General features: G+C 45.9%; 1 protein-coding gene and 1 pseudogene across 1 annotated transcript in view; both read right to left on the bottom strand.

The window, feature by feature from the left end:
* FLNB (filamin B) overlaps positions 1 to 19,312 on the bottom strand; it is a 128,356-nt gene that overhangs the window by 85,282 nt on the left and 23,762 nt on the right. The gene's annotated exons all lie outside the window — the stretch shown is intronic.
* LOC107531446 (RNA-binding protein 8A pseudogene) lies at positions 7,732 to 10,917 on the bottom strand (annotated as a pseudogene).

The raw sequence follows: 19,312 nt of genomic DNA, 5'->3' as shown, positions 1-19,312 counted from the left end.
AACACAGCTCAAAGTCCACACCATGCACGTGTGTGCCGCCCAAGGGGAAGCCCTGGAGGAAATCAGTAAGGGCAGGAGGAACCACGAGGGAGGCTCCTAAGTGCCTCCTCTCTTTACGTTAACAGCAATGGAACCATGACAGCAGCTCTGTCGCCCAGACCTCCCCTTAGGGACAGGCCTGGTACCATAGGCCTCCCCTCATGTGACCCTCATAGCAATACTTTGAGGTCACGGTTAATCCCATTTTACAGATGAGAAAACAGAGGCACTTGCCCAAAGTGACACAGAAGAGAAGCTAGATGCAAACCCAGTTCTCTCTGCTGCCAGAGCCCAGACTCACCCTCCCTACTTCTCTGAATACACATTATGTCACAGGGCTTGGCGAGGTGAGTGCAGCGTGACTCTCATTTCACAGATGAGGCTGAACACCGGGAAAGAACCCAGCCCCAGGCCTCATAGCCAGGAAGGAGCTGTGCTTGGCAGGGGAACCCAGGCAGAATGGCCCAGTCATGCTCACCATCCCTAAACCACAAGGTTGCGGAGAAAATCGTGGTGGTCGGACAGCACAGAGAGAGATAGTACAACGCCTGGGTGGTGCAAGCAGGAGTCGGAGCTGGATCATTTACTGCCCCTTGTCTCATCAGGACTCTCTCAGCTTCCACCGCACCCTAGGAACTGGGGGTCCTAACCCTGTCCCTGTATCTGGGAGACCCGCCATCCAGGCCCCACTGCTGGGCATGGGAAAGCAGGAGACACAGCTCTGCCCAGACCTATTAACCTGTGTTTTCCCTGGAAAATAGAAATTAGGATCACTCAGAAGACTAGAAGTTAAATTAGGAAAGCCCAATTGTCCTTTCATCTGTTCTTCTTACGTCCAAAAAATAACTTCCTAACTGCCTCCTGAGTGCCAGGCCCTGCACAGAGTACAAGTTATACTTTTAAGTAAGAAAATAAGTTAAATTGGCTTTAAAACACTCCACGAAGAGACAACATTATTATAATGAACACCAGCATCCCCCCACCCAGGGTAAGATACTAAAGATCTTTTAAGGGACAAAAGGAAAAAAACAACACCTTTTTGCCTTTTGTCTCTCCTCTCTCATGCTAGGCCATGTTTCTGGAGGATTTCTCTCCCCCTCCCCCTTTTATAATTAAGACTAAAAGTTAAAAATAAAAAAAATTGATGCTGATGAATAGGGTAGGCATTCACCCTTCCACTGCAAACTTGTAAAAGCTAAGCCTTGTTACAAAATCAGATCAAGGTGACCTCCTCAGTCTGAAAGGGGAGAGACCAGTTTGCACTCCCCCCCAAACCTCACCTTATGTTACAACTCACACATGCCTGTTACGGAAATGGCAGCTGCCCAAAGACTGTGAAGTCATAAAAGGAGCAAAACTCTCAATTTAAAGTCTTGAAAGGGAACCAAGCTGAGGAAAATTCCAAATAATTTATAACTGCTGGCTCTCACCATTATCAACAGAAAGTGGATGAAGTTGGAGGAAAGGAAATTCTCAAAGGAGAGATAAGGGGGCATGTTCCCCACTTAACCTATACTGAGACTTTTGGACAGTTCCTCTCTGTACCAGCTCAGCTGAAGGCTTGAATTTGTGCCCCCATATTTGGACCTTCACCCCACAATTACAGGAGGGTACCTCCAGATATACATGCACCCAAACATAACAGAGCTCTTGCAGCCCAGACACTGGGCTCCTCCCTGCAGGTGGAATTCCACACCAACACCCACGTGTAAAGAGCATGGGGGGGGGGTGCTGGCAAGGTGGAGGCAGGACTGAACCCATTCAAACAAAGGGGAGCTCACTTGCTGAAATAATTGGTGGCCAAGTAACCCAGAGGTCAGGGACACTAAGTGATGGGGCAGTGAGAGGCGGTCAGAGAAGCCAGCTTCCCCTCCCAAGCACAGCCACTTAGTGGCCCTGGGACAAGGATGAGTCACTTCCCTGCTCTGCTCCCCACTCTCCATCTCCTCTGTGAGATGAGAGTCATAGCTGGAATCACCTCGTTGAACTGCTGTGAGATAATGTAGTAAAGCAGGTCGCATTCTGCCTGATGATGGTTCCCCCACATCAGTGGAGACTACAGTTATTATATGGCTATAATCTTATACGCACATACAAATCTGGGGACTAACAGTGCCCCATTAACACTGTGAAAGACTCGATCAAGGCTGCTTAGAGCCGAATACCCCAGAACTCAGGCTTCCAACACAGACAAGCATTCCATCTGCTAACAACCACAAGAGCCAGCCCATCAGGGACCCGGGATTAGAGCTGATAGAATCAAGATGTTCTTTGCTCAGTGGGCTGCTGGATGAACTGGCAGTCTGCTCAAATCTGCAGGCCACCCCAACTCCTCCAGCAGATTCCTGAGCAGTCTGTAGGGGCCAGGCCCGACCGCTGCTGACAGAAAATTAAATGCAAGGTCAATACATTCAATTTGAAGCACAAAGTATTCAAGAAAGTTCCCTAACATGATTTCTTTTTCTAATGGGGGGAGGGAGAGTTTTGGGTACCACAGTGATCTCTAACCATGAAAGCAGTTCATTACTATAACTTAATACTGGGAGGGAGGGGTACTGAAAACAACTTAAGTGCCTTCCCTTGAACAAATGGTTAAATAGACTTTACAGAAGGGACAGGGAAGAGACTAACAGGCTGCTGTGAAAGGAATGAAAAGGATTTGTTTGCTTCAATAGGAACAGGCCTCCATGATACAGTAAGGGGAAAGAAAAATGTGTAGAAAACTATAGATGGTGGAATTCTATTTTTGAAAAGGCATGACTGCACCTGAACGAATGATCTGGAAGCATGTGCACCAAACCGTGCCCACTGGCTCTCTCGGGGAAGAAAGCTCAGGTGATGGCAAAAGATGGGCTTTCTTTTTTTTGTTACTACATGCTCCTGTGTTGTTTGAATTTTTTTTTAATTTTTTTCATTGATTTGAGAGAGCGGGAAAGAGAGAAACATAGATTTGCTGTTCCACCCATCCATGCATCCATTAGCTGGTTCTCACATGTGTCCTGACCGGGGATCCAACCCATAATCCTGGTGCATCAGGTGATGCACCAACCAACTGAGCAGCCTGGCCAGAGCCAAAATTTTTTTTAACTTACACTGCATACATTACTTTTAAAACAAATTTTGACACACACCCCCAGAAAGAAAGAAACATAATAATGTATATGTTAAGGAACTCTTCATTTGAACGGAATCGCTCGTCAGGCTCTTGAGGCCCGATGTGGGAAAACTGACAGGTTTTATGAAATGATGAAAGCAACATGTACGGGAAGTTTGCATTTGAGTGAAGTGGTGGTTGGAGGAATTACATACTTGGGCTCATAGATGCATTGACAATCTCTCAAAGAGACAAGAAACCGGTTGCTGACACAGTGTACTTGCTTCTGGGCAGAGGAGCAGGGAATGGGGGTGGGGAGCAGGTCTCCCATCTTTTCACACCATATGATTTTTACGATGTGCGATGCTACTTGTCAACAAATGTAGGGAGGCTTTTCGGATTTGTGTGGCTGTCCTTCTGGGGTCTCCTTTGCTCAGCTTTCACACAGTGGCATGTAAATGCCCTCCCATTGCTCAGCCAGATGCACCATCCTGGACAAGCAGTCTCCCTGCCTCAGGAGGTGGCCTCTGCAATTTCAAACCACTTGCCACAGAGTGGAAGACGCACGTGGAAGATTACACTAAAAGAAGATGGAGTCCTCTCATTGCTTTTGGGCATGTTTTTCAAGCCAACTGACCACCACCACCAACAACAAAACAATCAGCCACCCACCTTCCTGATCCCTTCTTACCCCTTCCCCAGCCCCGAGAGTGCTCTTCCCATGATACACAGGCCCAGCCTCTCAGTGATACACGACGAATTCTCACAGCTGCCTTGCAAGGTACCACTGTCAGCCCCACTTCCCAGATTAAAAAACAGAGAAGCAGATAAACTAAGCCCAAAGTCATATAGCTCATAAGTGGTGAAGTTGGGATTTGAATTTACGCCACCTACTCTAGAACCTGCTGTTGACATTCAGCCTGGACACCAGGATGGGGCTGCAAAGGAAGAGTCCCATACACAGACATAATGGCATTACAAATACAAAGGCTTTCCAAACTGGCCAAAGCCAAGGAGGAAATAAATGCTGAGGCTTACATCATCCTCCTAAAAGAGATTTATCACTGTGCCCCTGAACTCTGTCCCACGATAAACGGCCGTGACAGTAAGATAAACAGAACAAGCCCATAGCAGGTCAGCTCTGCTGCTAAAATGGGAACACATTCTAACATTCCTGAGGCACACTGCCCAAGTGCAGGGCAAGCAAGCGACACAGGCTAAATATCCATCACCCCACCACAGCTGCTGCCGGTACTGCACACAACAATGTCTTCATTGCCAGTTCTGTCTAACGAGTCCTGTGCTTGAGTCAGGAGCTGCTTGCTGGCCCAGCAAAACCATCAGCTCTACCTAAACTTGGCTCTGAGAAGCACACTCTCAAACCTGGCCCTATCCTCCTGCCACTTGGGCCACTTCCTTAAATCAACTCACTTTTTCTTTTTTCCTAAGACTGATTTTTTTCTATAAACACAGACGAGCATTCCATCTGCTAACAACCACAAAAACCAGCCCATCACGGACCTGGGATTAAAGCTGGAAAGCTGGAATTATATATATATATATATATATATATAGAGAGAGAGAGAGAGAGAGAGAGAGGGAGGGAGAGAGAGAGAGATCAGCTAGTGCATCAAATACACACACGTACATGCACACACACGTACATGCACGCACACACGTGAAAATATATAACTGTTACAATTTTTAAATGTAGGTCATAACACCTTAAGTGCCACATCTTAGAGAAGACTGTACTAGATGTTAGCTGGTTTCCCAAGACTACAGGGTTGCTGTGGTGAAACAAGCTGGAGAGATATGGAATTCAACAATTTTAAACTGTGCAGGACTTCTCAGAGCCTTTAATATGCAAATGTACATTGGTAATCTCCGAGAGCCCTAGGGTGCCACACAGCATTTTCCAACTTTATTGTAGACTACAGAACTTTTTTTAGTACTATCTCAAAGGACACTAATATTCTCCAGAAGATAGTTTGGATAATTCTCCCTTAAATTGCCCTTCTCCTAAACACTCCCATAGGATGGGGATTACATTTGTTTGTTTGTTTGTTTTAAGCCTCACCCTAAGGATATTTTTTCAATCGCTTTTCAGAGAGAGAGAGAAAGAAAGAGAGAGAGGGAGAGGGAGAGGAACACCAATGTGAGAGAGACACATGGATTGTTTGCCTCCTACATGGCCCCGGGGCTAAGCCTGCAACCAAGGTACCTGCCCTTGGCCAGATTCGAACCCGGGACCCTTCAGCCCTTGGGCTGACGCTCTCACCACTGAGCCAAACCAGCCAGGGTAGATTATGTTTTTTCAAAACAAGCAAGTATGGGGGGAAGGGAGACGGGCCAAAGGCGCTGAAGGAGGATGGGAAATAAATCACTGCGGCTTGCTGTAATCTATAACTGTTTCAGTGGCAGTGACTAAGAAACTAAAACCTTGCTACTGGGAATCAACGAGTTTTGCAGATAAAAAACTATAAAAGCAGGCTCTCAAAACATAGTTCCTAATTAAGGGAAGCACACCCCTAATCACATGTTTATGAAATTCTGGAGACCATCAACTCACAAACCACACTAAGAAGCTTCCTATTGTTCCAGTGCAAACTATAATTCCTAAACACAGGCAATGACTTAGAAGAATCCAGGCCAAAACCAGCCCCCTCCTTTCTGGGTCTGCTTTAGAGCTTCCAATGACAAAATCTTCATCCCCAGGTACTGCCAAGTGGGAAGACTTAGAGATGGAAGTGGTAATTTGGGCCACCACTTAAGATGGCACAAAGAGGGGAAGTCATCCTGATGTGGGTAATTGGAATATAAAATTATGTGAGCAGGGGATGCCTCCAGAACCTTCACTTAATTGACACTTAGCTCTTAACTTCCTATGAGGGGTTGGGGGACAACTTGGGAAAAGTTAGTAAGATTTCTATTCTATAACTGAAACACATGCAAGTAGCAATCCTAGTGCTACTTAAGGATAAAATACTCATCAGCATAACGACAACAGCAATGAACCACACAGCTAGAATGCTGACTAACCCTACTCTCCAAACCTCAGTGTAGTCCCGGATCCAAATCTGAGATTTAGTCACCTGTACTGTAAGTGTCCTAGGGACAGGGCCCGGGCTCTATCTTTAGCATCATTGTGATCCTAGTATCTAGTATGATGCTTGTCACACAGCAGAAGGGGGGGGGGGGGGGGGTGTGTGACTGCTATCTACTGCCCAACCAACAACCACCCACCATCAATAAACCTGCTAATAAACAGTCAACCAGTCAACCTAACGAGACAACCGCTAATCAACAAACCTACCAAACAAGCACCCACCACTCAACCAACTATCAAACCCAATTGGACCGATCCTTGACCACCCTCTCCCCCTAAATCCTCCCCCTCCCCCCCAGTCCTGGCTGGTCACCTCTAAATTGATCCCCAGCCCAGCAGTCATCAATTAATGTCAGGCTCCCTTTACTGACCACTCCATCTAAGCCCACACGTCAAAAGTCTTCCCAAATCTTCCCACTGGCCACAGCAGGGTGGGCCCAGATCCCTCAGGCACAGCTCCTTCTCAGGGACCAACAAAACAATTTGAAAGCTGGTTAGGGGCAGATGGGGGGATTGGTCCCAAAACATAAGAAAACTGAAAGAAATTGAAGTTAATAAATGTTTTATTAAATGCCTGAATTTAAAATTATATACCTTGCACTAATTGCTTAAATTCAGTATTCACAAAAAGTGTGTTACACTTGAAAATGAGTTGCAGGTTAGTTTTCTCACATCCCAAGAATTCCCAAGTGTGCATTATGACTGCTGAGACATCAGTCAATTGTAAAACAGTCATGGCCAAATAATAAAACATAGTGCAAAACTATTTTTTAAAAATAACTTTCAAATTACTTTACAGCAATACACACAAACACACCTTTTTTTAAAGTGTACGAGGTAGGTGTGTTTTATTGTATTTTATATGTTTCAGGGCCTAAGGCCTTAAAACATTCCAGCATTCTGGACAAAATTCTGCCACACTTGGCAGGGTCACAAAGCCCCTCACAGCGGACCTCAGCCTGTCTCCCCAGCTTGCCCTTGCCCCATGCCTCTACATGCCCTCCCTGTGTCCTGCTGCTGGTACAAAACCCAAGTGCACGAGCCTCCAGGTCCAAGCGCAAGCTGCTCCCTCTACGAAGAATGCCCTCCTCTCTGCCTTTCACTCTGGCTTTTTCTTAGCCATTCTTCAAGACTCAGCCTCTTCTGACACATCCCCTTTCCCGTTGGCATCACGCTTTAGGATAACTGTAAAGAGTATCTCACAAAGTAGACAGAGTGGAACTTACCACAAGATCATCTATTAAGCTAAATGTCTAGGGCATTTAGCAACACAAGCCACCATCCTCAACTGCCCCACATCTTCCTATGACTGATGGGCTAAGTCAGGGACTCCTGCAAGGGAAGGGTGTGTGTGTGTGTGTGTGTGTGTGTGTGTGTGTGTGTGTGTGTGTTGGGATTGGGGGGGGTCTATGAACTTGCATAAGAAAAGTTAAATCTTAAGAAAACAAAAATGGGACATTTATTCATAACTAAAAGACAAACAAACAAAACAAAAGACTAAGCAATAAGAGACTATATAAATATAAACAATGAGTTCTACCCTGGCCCTATTTGTCCAAGGCAGCATGGTCAAATGGAATCTCTGGAGAGAACACCTGGACAACAGAGAAGCTGTCATTGATGCCTCCGATGTGGACTCCTGCTGCACCTTCAGCTACCTCTCCTCTTGCCCTTGGGTGGACCCCCCAACAAAACACTGGTCCACACTGATCGGTTGTCCCATCAGTCCTGGCCATTGGGTCCCTCCATAGCAGCCTGGGCGTCCTTATATGTTTCGTATTCAACTAGAGTATAGCCCTCCAGGTATCCTGTATACCTGTCCAGGTTGAGGTGGATGTTTTTTATTTCCTCATACTCTGCGAGTTTTTCCTGGATGTCTTCTTGGGTAGCTTTTCATGGGCTCCAATGATAAAGAGAATCTAGCCTTTGGCAGGGGGTTGTGGTCCAGGTTCATCTCCGTCCTGCTCCACGCTGTCATAATCCTCACACACCCACGTTTGAAATCCCTCGGAGCCATGGCCTTCCTTTTTTTTAATTTTCTTTCAGTTTGTGGATGCTCTGTCTTCATCCACATCTATGCAAAATCCTCGCCCCTGGCCTCATGAAGATGCAGCACGGCCGCAATCTTGCCTCAGTTGTCAAAAAAAGTTAAATCTTTGTTCGTAGTAACCCCTAAATAAAATGTAGCATATCTTTCCATTACGAATAGAGACCATAAAACACAGGTGTATTATTAGCAGCTCCTGTGATTTTGTCAGCAAAAAAAATCAGATCCTTTCCCATCACATTACAGTGTTGGCCATACTGTGATCATCACTACATCAAAATTATGATAGTTATTAGACTTACTGCTAGATCTTGCTATTAAACATTTTAATATTAATGTACATTTATTATTATGTCCCCAAAATTTATTTTTTTGTTGCTGTTAATCCTTACCCGAGGATATTTTTTCCATTGAATTTTTTAGAGAAAGCAGAATGGAGGGAGGGAGGGGAGGGGAGGGGAGAGAGAGAGAAACATCTATGTAAGAGAGACACATAGATTGGTTGCCTCCCGAACACAACCTGACCAGAACCGGGGATGAAACCTGCAACCCAAGTATATGCCCCTGACCAGGAATTAAACCCACAACCCTCAAGTGCGCAGGCCAGCACTCCAACCACTGAGCCACACCGGCCAGGGCCCAAACATTTATTTCTGATCATTGTATTTCAATATAACTGGATTCCTTGGTAACACCACATATATTATTTGGACCTCCATTTAAGATGGTAGAAAGAGGGGAAGTCATCCTGGTGTGGGCAACTAGAATATCAAATTATGTGAACAAGGGAAAACTGTTTCACAAGTGTGCATTCATTTTTCAGAGAGCCAAAAGGGGTCCAAAACACACTGAGCAAAGAACTCTGGCTCCAATTCATAATTTGTAGAACCAAGAAGTGAAAAGACTTCAGTGATGGACTGGCTTTGTTCAGTGGACCACAGATTAGTAGGACTATCCCTGCTGAGGCAAGCCTCAGTCACCTTTCATGGGGACCCTGGGAAGTCACTGCAAATGGGTACCCCCACCTATCTGGCCCATCTACCATCACCACCTGTTATCCCCTCAGGCCATAAGTGCAATCATTTCTTACTCCCAGCTTGAGCACCTTCTATTGCTCCTTATGGTCTATAGCAGGGGTTGGCAAACTTTCTGTAAAGGGCCAGATAGTAAATATTTTGCGCTTTGAGGGCCATACAGTTTCTATAGCAACTGTTCCAATATACCACCTTAGTGAGAAAGTGGCCATAGGCACTATGCAAATGAATGGGTATGGCCTGTGTTCCAATAAAACTTTATTTACAAAAACAGGGCCCGTTTTGGCCAACAGGCCATAGTTTGGACTACAGCACCACCGTGTAACAGTACCACTGTTCAACAGAACTTTCTGTGGATGATTGAAATGTTTTCTATGTACACTGTCCAATACAGCAGCCATAAGCCACACATAGCTATTGAGCCCTCCAAATGTGGTTAGTGTGACTGAGGTGCTAAATTATCATTTTTTAATTTAATTTTAATTAATTTAAACTTAACTAGCCACATGTGGCTAGTGGATAGCACAGTCAAATTGAAGCTCTTTGACATCCCCCTTTTGAGGTTCTACACAACCCAGCCAACATCGCAACGGATGATCCCAACCTCACCAAGGGCGAAGCACCTAGGCAGGTCAGTGGGTGGTCCCAGGCGCTCTCACATTCCTGTACTTCCCAGTCTGGGCCCTTTGCTCTAGCAGTTCCCAGCCCAGAACATCCTTTGTCTCCTGAATCTGTCACTTTAAACTGCACCCGTTCACCAACCCCACCTCTGCCACAGCCTTCCCTGCCACCCCAGATGAAATGTGCCGCTCTTCACGCCTCTCCAGGAGGCACTGTAAGGAGCCTTGTCCTATAAAACATGCCAGAGCGAGCTGTGTACACATTCTCTGTCTTTTCTTCTTCACGCCAAGATATTTAAAGATAAGGCCGTGTCCCTAGAGCAGGGCCTTTAAAATTAATAAGTGCACTAAATTTATAAAACAAACACACTTGAATTATAGCCGAGTACCTAATACAAGTTGTCTTTAAAAAACTCTTTCTAAAATTAACAGATTTATCTAAAACCTGTTGTTGTTTTTTAAAGGGCTAGAGACTAGATTAAGGTAGAAAGTCTAAAGCTCAGATGGATTTCAGATCTACAGTACCGAGGGAACCCGGCCACTTGGGTTAACATCCCATTCCACCACCTTAAGACCTCACCCGCCCGAAGCCTTGGTTTTCCTCATTTGTAAAATGGGCTGACAATGTGTACAGCTGGCAGGAATGGAGTGCTCTTAGCAAAGTACCGAGAGATAAACAGCAGCTTCCTGATGGATACAAGTGCCCATGAACACAAGGAATAGAGGAGGCATACGCCCTAGACTTGGCAGAGGGGGAGTATAGAAACACCAGGGCGACTGTGGGATTCCAGCACCAGCCTTTTGCATGGTCTGACTCAGGGCAGATGAGCATGACCTTGACACACAGCTGTGCTCCCCGTCCTCTGACACTGATCACCCGGCACTGGAGTCACCGGCGCGGGTCAGTGCACATAGAGACCATGCTCCAGCCAAGCACTACAAAGCTGTGGTCTGCTGCGCTGACCGTGCGCCATCCCCGTAAACGTCAAGGCCACACCACGCTCAACAGTCTGTAAACTGCAGCTTTTGCAGCTTCTGGGGATTCTCCGAACAGATAAGAAATCTGGCCATTCATTTATCCTGGTTTTTCTGACCCAAGGCATTGTTTCCCCTCTTACTCAGCTGTCTTACTCACCAGGCTGGGTGCCAAGTGACTGGGCCATTGTTAACATCAAATCCACCCTCGCCTCCAAGGGACAGAGGAAGGGAGATGGCCACCTGGGAGGGAATGCAAAAGAGTGGGCCGGGCTATTTTAAACCTAGTTACAAAGAATGGCTTTGAACGATGGCTGCCCTGTTGGAAGTTCTTAATTGGAAGGAACCTCAGTCACCTCATATGTTGGTACTGATATATATATGAAGTGTTTTTTCCTAATCATCATCAATTTTCCCAAGTTATAAAATACTCCATTACAATCAATTCCGATTATATTCCAGGTGTGAGTGAAAGCGAGCCTCTCCCCACGACCCCATCCGTACAGGTCAGGGCTTCTCAGCTGTTAATGCTGCGACCTTGGACCTACCTCAGGCCTCGCTTGTCCAACATTCTTCTCGAGCCTCAGCACTGCTGTTGCTCACAGAAACCACCTGAGTCTCAACCCTGGCTACACACTGGAACCATCTGGAAAGCCTTTAAAAAAACAAACAAAAAGCACTATCCCTTCCCAAAAGAAAACAAAATGAGCATTTCTTGGGGGTCAGGCCAGAGTATAGGTAATTTTTCAGGTTTTCCATTTGGTTCCAAGGTGCAGCCAGGGTTCAGAACCACTGCTGGCAACCAGACCTCACATGAATTTGATCACCAAAATTGTCACCCAAGAGGCCACCTTTCTTCAACTGCAAATGGGTCTGAAGCAGACCCCAAGAGAGGTGAATAAGAAAAGAGAAAGGAAGCAAGTGTACCCAGGACCTCGGCTGCGCCCTCGGCTTCTGCGTCAAGCCTCCTTTCTCACAGAAACGGTGGGCCACTTTTCTCAAAGGAAAGAAAACACATTCTAAGAAAAAGGTGCTGGTGTCATCCCTTGGGATAAATACGCTGCAATGGTGAGCAGAAGGCTGGAAGGATCCTCCTGAGAGCTGTTTCAATTTTTCTTTTTTAAAGTATATCCATTAATAATGAAATCTCACACAGAGGGGAAGGTGCTGCAGAGATGGAGGGGCAAGCCAGTCATTCATTGGAGAGGCCTTGCCCTTGGTTCTTGGGGCCACCCATGGCACACCCATTTTACAGAGGGGTCAGAGAGATGAATGGTCAGGCATATTCAAAAGCTCAGTCGATATCAGCCACCCACAGAGTAACAACTCATGTATCCAAGCATCTTGGCTGCATTATTTCACAAGCCATAGGCACAAACATTATCCTATTTTACAGATGCCAAAACAGAGGCTTGAGCTACAAAACCCAGCCCAGGATCAGAACCCCCAGGCCTGGAACCCATCTTTTTCCAGAATGTTTTATGGTAGATTTCAAATAAATTTAAATGGCTCTAGTTACCACACTCAACACTTGACTTAAGTCAGGTCCCCCTTCTGGTCTGACAGCCCACTTGTGCGCATCAAATTACCCTTTAAAAATAAAAAAAAATTTAAAAGCTCCCTCTATTTCTTCCAACTCACAAGGTAAAGAGGGTTTTGCGCGTGTCTAAATCCAGAGGACTCTCACGCCCTCTGCACAACGGGCCCTCCTGCAGCAGAGGATGAGATGAGAGACAGCGAGGGCCCAGCTGGTACCAAGTACGCATTTTCTAGAACCACTCTGAGCAGCCTAATGAACAATTTGCACATGAGCCTCCCTTCCTCCCCAATTTAAGGGCCCCACTCAGAGCTGCAAAACAGTCCTGACACCCCCATTGCAGCTCCTGGAGTGTTTGTGGAGAGCAGGCCAATTTTTCCAGGGCACTGGGCCAGCAGAGTAACCACATGCCGCATTAGAAGCTTCTGGTTGTTCATCAGGCGCAGAAGCCTGGCTGGGGGCTCATGCAGGCGGGAGGCTCCATCAGGCTTCCTGTTGTAATAAATTCCTCCACACCCCACCTGTGAAACTCCATTTCCATTTATTACCAAAACCGGAGCCTTGGCTTTCTAGCTTTTTCCTGACGCCTGGGAGCTGGCTTTTCCAGCTGATGACATCACTGACAGGCTTCTGACAATGGCTCCGGAGAGGTTTAACCTCTCACTAATACCTAGCAAGAGCACATTCCACGTGGGTGAGGTCAGGTTTAGCTAATTACTAAGCTGGCCCCGACCCCAGCACCCAAAGCTGAAGCAGGATGAGATGCCGCTAGTTCTCCTAGGACACTCCCGAGGCTGCAAATACCACCCACAGCAAACATGAAAGCCTGGGCATCTCTGAGCAAGCAATGGGACCTGGGGTTGCCAGATTTTGCAAATAAAATACAGACCATCCAGTTAAATATGAAGTTACATAAACAATGAATGTTTAGTGTAAATATGTCACCTTCAACGACTTGTAAATGGGAGAACTGCCTGCCATATTTGGAATATACTTATACTGAAGAGTTCAGTTTGAATTTCAGGTAAAGAGTGAATAGATTTTTAGTATAAGTATGTTCAAATGGCAAGCACCACCTGAACCAAGAGATAGCACTCAGCATCACTAATGGCTGGACAAATTGACATGACATACCTCCTGATGTGCTGCAGTTGGAGGCACTCCTGACCTTTGGAGGTGAACTTGCCAAAAATGTTTAGCTTGAATTTAATCATGAAGAAACAGATAAATCTAGAATATGGGACATTCTACACCATAGTTGCAGATGGGCAGCACTGGCATTCCCTGGAAGCCTGTTAGAAATGCATTCTCAGGCCCCATTAACAAATGGAGACTCTAGGGAAGGTTATTTGGGAGTGTCTATACTATTCTTTCATACTATCTGTAGGACTGAAAGTTTCCAGTGAATCTGGGAAGGGGAAAAAAATACATTATTGCTAAAATTAAATTTTTTAAATAAGCCAAGCATTAGAAAAATGAATGTAAGAAAAAAGTTTACTACAACTCTGGCTCTCGAGCATTTGTGTTAATTAGCACGTATTCATTTTCTTGGCAATACAAGAAAGAACACACTTTCTTCCAGAAACCAACTTTTCTCTCAGGTGTCAAAACATTTAAGAAAAGTAGCAACTGCTTAGGTACAGGGAGGCTGAGAAAGTCTCCCATCTCATCTTCACATGTAGGGACTGACTTTCCAGGAAAAAGCTTACCAGGCAAAGGAAAACTCAATCTGAAAACTTCCCAGCTTTATTTTCAAATTCAAGCCCTATACATTCCATCATTGGGCCAAAAAAAGGAATGAAGTAAGGATCCAACATGGGGAACCTTAAAAACATTCTGCGAAGTGAAAGAAGTCAGTCGCAACAGGCCATATGTTGTCTGATTCCACGACATGAAGGTCCAGAAGCAGCAAATCCATAGAGAGAAGGAAACTGGCAGTTGCCAGGGTGTGGGGGAGGGGAGAATGGGGAGCGACTGCTAATGAGTTCAACAGCATTTCTTCGAGAGAATTAAAATGTTCTAAAATTATATAGTGGTGATAGTTGCACAACTCCGTGAACATACTAAAAAGTGTAGTTTAAAGGGGTGAATTTTACAGTGTGTGAACTATATCTCAGTAAAGCTGTTTTTTAGAAAATTCCATACATTCCTCCAGGCTACCAGGCCTGTTTTATTCTTCCCAGCAGAAGGCAGTTACAGGCAGGACTAAAACAACCCGTCTCCAAGGCCTGGGACCCAGGAGGCCTAGGTTCCAGTCCAGCCACTGTTACTGCAGGTGTGACCTTGAGCACATCCTGTCCCTCTCTCAGCTTTTATTTTCCAGACTGTAAACTCAGGGCTAGACCAGGATACATTTCTTTTTTTTTTTTAATATATCTTTATTGATTTCAGAGAGAGGGAAGGAGAGGGGTAGAGAGAGATAGAAACATTAATGATGAGAGAGTCATTGATCAGCTGTCTCCTGCACGCCCCCAACTGGGGATCAAGCCCACAACCCGGTCATATGCCCTGACTGGGAATCGGACCCCGATCACCTGGATGCTCAACAGCTGAGCCATGCCCGGCCAGCTGGACCAGGATGCATTTCCATTTTCTCCAAGACGTTCTATGAGAACCAACTGTAAGTCTTTTACCACTATTGTAAGCAGCACAGTTAATGAACTTCCTTTAACTTACTGATAAAACTTCATTTGGTTCATTCAAGATCAAGTTTCAGGTTTACACAATATTGTTCCTTCCTTTAGTGATCTTGGGGTTTGATAACATGACATCTCTACTCATACTCAGCATTTTGACTCAGCTCAAAAGACATAAAAAAGACTGTGGGAAAGGTCATTTTTAACAATGAGCAAGGATTTTTAGAGACGTTTTCCCCAGCACACTTTCGGGATTTCCTTTGGGCAAGCAATATTATGATCCCCCCAATTCCAACCCCAAATGTTCATGCTGGAGGAAAGGCCAGCCAATGACCTATGAACCTAGTGTAGAGTTTTCACACCTAGCAAAGGTCAGGATGGCAAAGGGACACAGCCCTTCACCCGACCTCATCTCTACAAACTTATTTCTCATCTTTTGGGCAGCAGGAGCCAGACACTGCGGCCACAGTGGACAAAACTCTCTGCAGAGCCAAAGGCAACATGCTGGAAATAATCAGTGCTGATTAGCGTTTGGGGAAATCCTTGGCCTAAGCGCACTCTTTGATTCAGTTTTTCCAGTTGCAGCCATCCCGAGTTATGCTGACTTGGGCCTGGAAGGAGGAAATTCCCATTCATGGCTCTTGGACGGTGCCATCTCTTCTGCAGGAAGGGAGCAGAAGAGAGCTCAAGAGGTCCCAAGGTGCTAATCCGGGCCTCGCTTCCAAGCAGGAAGCAGGCGACCACGTAGCTGGGCTGGAACGTTACCCAACATTTTCCTAGCGTGGGAGAGAGGCCCTAGGTACTATTTATTATCAACAGAAGGCTTCTCAACCAGATAAGGAGAAGCACCCATTTGTCCCTTCTGGGTCATCAACCTACATCACTTCTCCAAGAACAAGCTACACCCCCCAAATTTGTCTTAAAGGGCCCGGCCTCAGCCTCCATAGCTGACTGGATTGGGGTGGAACTTCCAATGGGAACTCAATCACTTTCTCCCTTGAGGTCCTGGCATCTGGCTGGACTAAGTGAACTATAAACAGCCAGGGGCCATGGGGCAGCCGTGTTGTGTGCGGTGCTAGGCAGGCCCATCTACAGGGAGAGGGGAACAAGACAGATGCCAGGGAAACAGGAACCAGAGGCTTTCTGATTCCTGGTCCCAAGTCTTCCTGAGCCCCTGTAGGACTGCCCTAGGTCTGTGAACCCATGGTAAGGATCATTGGTTGGATTCTTTGTAGGAATCACTGGTTGTTTCTGATGCCCAACCAGTACCATGGGGAAGGGGTGCTGAGACAGGCTCCCCTAAGCACAGTGGTTGGTTCGGAGCTAGGTACATGATTCAAGGGGGCCTAATCAGCGAACCCTGGACCTTGCACGCAAGCAACTGGAAAGATTTTTGCTCTTGCCACTCTCGCTTGGTCTGTCTCTTCTGCCTGAACCTGCACCTGGGAGGCCTAAAGGGCCAGAGAGGCACGAGCCATTCTGTCACCATGTGGAGCCCAAAAGGGCATAGTAGAGATGAAAAGAAAGATCAAACCCTGATGACCCACTTGAGTCTCGGGACCCAGCCACACTTGGGGGTGGCTCTACTATGGGACTTCTCAGTTACCGGGCCAGTGTACTTTCTTTTGTTTTTAAGTAGTTTCAAATGAGTTTCTACCACTTGCCATTAAAAAAAATCTAGATAAAACCATCCTAACAAAAAACAAATTTTTCATTTAAGTTAGATAAAGTGGGTTCCTCTGACTTTTACTCAAAAGAATGGTGCCTAATAAATCACCAAAATTACCTAACATTACAAACAAAAGTCTGTGAAGTTTCCCAATTCCTACCCAGTCCCATCAGGAGAATTGAAGAGAAGTCTTACGACCTTGGTCACCAGCAGGACATGGTCCTATCCATGGCCTCCTGAGATTAATTTCCTCACATCATCACGCTGCTGCCATAAACATTCCCTGCACAGAATTGCCAACTGGGTGAGAATCTGAGGACTGCTTTGTGGCCTGGGATGAAAGGGGGTACATCTATAGACCCTGAAGCTCCTAAAATGTGAACAACCAACAACAAAAACTAATCAAACAGAGCTAAGGCGAGTCTGAGGTTTACCCAGTATGAATGGGGAGGCCAAGTTTACTACAGCTGGTTTCCAGGCCAATTTGGAAAACCAGACTGGTATGAATCAGGAATTGTTCAGAATTCTAGAAGACTTGTTCAACCTAGGCTGCAGAAAACCCACACAAACCAAACACAGGCAGCCTTGCCAAGAATACAAAATTGGCCTGCACCTAAGACAGTCCCTTGAAGGGCAAGGGGAAGAATGGGGTCAATTGGGAAACAAGAAATGAAATGGTTTGCCAAACTGGCCACAAAAAGAATCTGAAGAATGCTAAAATCTCTAACCTCTCTAATGAGTCTCAGAACTCTCTAAAAAGCAAGCAATGAGGACACTCAGGGCAATCCAGCTGTGATGAGCCCCTTAAGGGAACTGCTTGACAACTAAGTTGTATGGCTGGACCACCCAGCCAGCCACAGTCAAGACAGACTGCAGGCTCTTAAGGGGAGTCCACAAAGACAAGTCAAACAAGAATTTGTGAGGTAGGTTTGAAAAGCACAGCCCAGATGACCTGCACAACCACACACCTGCTTGAATCTCAGCTTGCTACATCAAGGGTCTGCAGATCCAAGGCTGCAGTTAAAGCTGTTTAGCTCAAGGCACATAACCAACACAGGTATGTCCGTTTTCCAGCAGTTAACTGCCTAAGATACCAAAGCAAAGAGAGTGGATAAATTACCTATTATTTGGAGCCTAAGAAATGACGAGGTTGGATCAGAGCTCATGGGCTTGCCCCACTGGTGGTGTGAGTTTGTGGGGGAGGGTTGTTCAAGAAAAGCTAGGAGCCCTCCCAGCCTGGCCACAACCCCGCAGAGACCTGCGGCCCTAGCCTCACAACTGTCCTTTGGCTCTGAGACTAACCTAGCAGCCCAGGGGCACTCCGCTGCCTAAGATAGATGCCCACACCTGACAACTCATCTTTGGAGATCCTGCTCACGTGTCTTCTTGTTTTATAAATGAGAATAACCCTATGGCTTTTCTTCACTGCATTGTAAGTAAAATGATTCTGAATCAAGTTCAATTCTTCTGTCACCACAAAGAGCTCTGGTCTCCAGAATTCCTCCAGATCAGTGTTAGCTAGGCTCAGCCACTTGCTTACTAGCTGGGTGATCTTACATGGAGCCATGATTTTCTCATCTGTAAAATGGGGATTAATACCATTCCTCAGACCTTGTGTGAGGATTAACTGAGATGAGGCATAAAAAGCTGCCTGGTTCATGCTAATCACTATGGTTAGCACTCAAATAATAGTCTAAGTTTCTACAACGATCAAACTTTAAAAAAAAGCATGTGTTAATTTTGTGATCTAAAATAAATAAATAAAGATTTAGGGAAAGATTTAAAGAGAAAAAACATCAGATATAGTCAGTTCTCATATATGAATGGGATGGAGGGTGGAATATATTTTTAAAAAACCATGGCCTTGCCGGGCTGGCACGGCTAAGTGGTTGAGTGCCGACCCAGGAACCAAGAGGTCATGGCTCGATTCCAGGTCAGGGCACAGGCCCCAGTTGTGGGCTTGATCTCTGGTAGGGGGGTGCAGGAGGCAGCCAATCAATGTTCCACTCTCACATTGCTGTTTCTCTTCCTCTCCCTTCCTCTCTTCTAAAAATCAATTAAAAAATCTTAAAAATGAACAAATAAATACATAAACCACGTCCTCAGATCTAACCACCCCATCCCCCAAAAAAGTCAGGTCTGGCAGGCATAGGCTAGGAGGCTGTCCACCCACCTTACCAAGAAGGGCACTGGCTCCATGAGAGTGGGATGTAAACAGCCACCAGGTTGCTGGCCAGAAGCCAGTTCCATGGGGTAGAATGTAACTGTTTAGTCACACTCCCCTGCAGTTTCAGTGACAGTACTGTTTGCTTTTGCTTCCTGGGGTAGGCTGTACTATCAATTCAACAAACACTAATCCTGCAGGAGAGCTGAAGAGGTCAGATGCTTCAGCACAGTACAGGGGATCTGCTGCCCCAGCACCCCAAGGATCTAGCTTGCTTCTGCATATTTCCTCACAACATGAGATTTCACCTCCTTGCTGGGAGCAGGTACTGGTGTTAAACAACTGAGGCCAAACCCTGAAACTCTCCATCAACCAAAAAAGGAAGGGT

This window comes from Miniopterus natalensis, chromosome 15 (genome assembly GCF_054644295.1).
Source record: "Miniopterus natalensis isolate mMinNat1 chromosome 15, mMinNat1.hap1, whole genome shotgun sequence".
Classification (NCBI taxonomy): Eukaryota; Metazoa; Chordata; class Mammalia; order Chiroptera; family Miniopteridae; genus Miniopterus; species Miniopterus natalensis.
The sequence above is the reverse complement of the archived record's forward strand: the minus strand, read 5'-3'. Positions and strand labels throughout refer to the sequence as shown.